The sequence below is a fragment of the Muntiacus reevesi genome, chromosome X, assembly GCF_963930625.1.
Source record: "Muntiacus reevesi chromosome X, mMunRee1.1, whole genome shotgun sequence".
NCBI classification, from domain to species: domain Eukaryota; kingdom Metazoa; phylum Chordata; class Mammalia; order Artiodactyla; family Cervidae; genus Muntiacus; species Muntiacus reevesi.
Window position 1 is genome coordinate 73,411,046 of NC_089271.1, and position 2,576 is coordinate 73,413,621.

Consider the following 2,576-nt stretch of genomic DNA (forward strand, 5'->3'; position numbering starts at 1 on the left):
GTGATTATGGTTTTAGTGTCTCTGCCCTCTGATGCCCTCTAGCAACACCTATCATCCCAATTGGGTTTCTCTTACCTTGGACGAGGGGTATGTTCTCACGGCCGCCCCTCATAACCTTGAACATGGAGTAGATCCCCTCGGCCCTCCTGCACCCACACAGTCACCATTCCTTGGAGGTGGGGTTGCTCCTCGGGCGCGGCCCCTGACCTCGGGCATGGGGTAGTTCCTCTCGGCTGCTGCCCCCAACCTCAGGTGTGTGGTAGCCCCTCTCGGCGGCCGCCCCTGATCTCGGATGTGGGGCAGCTCCTCTTGGCCGCCTCTCCTGACCTCGGATGTGGGGAAGTTCCTGTGGGCCACTCCTGCACTGTAGCAGCCTGGCACTCTTGGTTGCCACACCTGACCTTGGGTGAGGGGTAGCTCCTCAGGGCCATGCTTTTGCGCCATCTGTCGGAGCTGGCGCGCTTCTGTGTTTCTTTAGGTAGATTTATTCTTAAGTATTTTATTATTTTGTTTGCAATGGTGAATGGAATTGTTCCCTTAATTTCTCTTTCTGTTTTCTCATTGTTAGTGTATAGGAATACAAGGGATTTCTGTGTGTTAATTTTATATCCTGCAACTTTCCTGTGTTCATTTATTAGCTCTAGTAATTTTCTTGCAAGACACTCTTTTATAATGATCATTTTCTTCCTCTATTCCGTCTGCAGTTCTACATCTCTCTTCTGTGTCTTATGAAGGTCTATTTTTCAATCAAGGTCCAGGTAGAGTGTCACCTCCCATTATAAATTGTTCTATGACTTCTCCATAATGAATTAGTCACTCTCTCCACTGGTCTCCCATAAAACATTTTTCATAATGTGTGTGGGATGGGGAAATTGTTAGGAGGAAAAAGAGTGCTTACTGAAGCAATAGATTTGGACACAGAGGCATCTAAGGGGTTGCCATGCATAGCCCTTACTTCAATCAATGCACAGTAAATCTTATATTTTATATATGTGTAAGATTTCCTTTCAAAAATTTTGTTTTTTTGTTCAGTCGCCCAGAACTGTCTGTCTCTTTGAACCCATGGACTGCAGCATGCCATTCCTGTCTGTCCCAAACCATCTCCCAGAATTTGCCTAAGTTCATATCCATTGCATCAGTGATGCCATCCAGCCATCTCATCCTCTGATGCATTCTTTTCCTTCTGCCCTCAATCTTCCCCAGATCAGGGACTTTTCCAATGAGTCAGCTATTCCCATCAGGTGACCAAAATGCTTGAGCTTCAGCATCAGTCCTTCCAATGAGCATTCAGGGATGATTTCCTTTAAGATTGACTGGTTTGATCTCCTTGTTGTCCAAGGGACTCTCCACAGTCTTCTCCAGCACCAGAGCTGGAAGGCATCAATTCTTTGGCGTTCTACCTTTGTGATGGTCCAGCTCTCAGAACTGTATGTGATCACTGGAAAGACCATAACCCTGACTATATGGACCTTTGTCATATAAGTAAAAAAAAAAAATTCAGAAAACTCTGCCTTTAAAAAAAAGAGTCATCGATCGATGACGACACCCTCTCATGCATTCCTTGGAAAATCTGAACAACATGAGTGAAAACTCACTACCGTCTCCTCATCGAAACTGAGGTCCAGCACGTTGAAAAAAAAAAAAAAAAAAAAAAAAAGAGTCATCATAAAACACAAGTGTGGTAGAAAATTATAGTTTTTAGAGCCTGAGATAACTAAATTTTAAATAATCACTCTTCCACTTACTAAATGTATGATTTTAGGCAAATCAATTCTCCTACCTACTTTCTCCAATACCATCCTATATCACTTATTTCCTTGCAACTTACATTTCAGTTCAGCTGAGAAATTAGAGGCTTCCTGAATGTTTCATAATGGGCTTCCCATGTGACTCAGTGATAAAGAATCTGCTTGCTAATGCAGGAGATGCTGGAGATGCGGGTTTGATTCTTGGTTGGGGAAGATACCCTGGTGAATGAGATGGGAACCTACTACAGAGTTATTGCCAAGATAATCCAGTGAACAGAAGAGCCTGGCGAGTTATAGTCCAAGGTGTTGCAAAGAGTCAGACACAACTGAGTGACTAAACAGCAGCAGCAACAGCAGCAAATGTTTCATAATATAATATTTCATACCATATTTAGAAAACTATGTTTAAATTCATGTTTCCAATTCATGTTCCTGGAATGCTTCTAACATGCCAAATGCTTATTTATATTTCAGGACCCAGTAGAAATGTTACTTTGTCCATGAAGTCTAACTTCACATAGAATTCAATACTCTTACGCCTTTGACCTCATTTTGAGATAGACAAAATTTATTATCTATTGTCATTTTTCCATGTCTTGTACCCAGGGTTATGTCAGCCACAAAATAGTCCTATTAATTGTTATAATATTGAAATACTATGTTCAGTTCAATTCAGTTGCTCAGCTGTGCCCAACTCTTTGCAATCCCATGGACTGCGTCATGCCTGGCGTCCCTGTCCATCATGAACTCTTGGAGCTTCCTCAAACTATCGGAGCTTCAGCTTCAGCACCAGTCCTCCCAATGAATATTCAGAACTGATTTACTTTA

The 2,576-nt window shown here is 42.4% G+C and overlaps 1 non-coding gene across 1 annotated transcript; it reads left to right on the forward strand.

Moving 5' to 3' along the window:
* The first annotated feature begins 1,530 nt into the window (after positions 1-1,530).
* On the forward strand, positions 1,531-1,623 carry LOC136154940 (small nucleolar RNA SNORD116). Its single transcript, XR_010660635.1, has one exon. It is a non-coding gene; the product is annotated as a small nucleolar RNA SNORD116 (small nucleolar RNA).
* Positions 1,624-2,576: the final 953 nt, after the last annotated feature.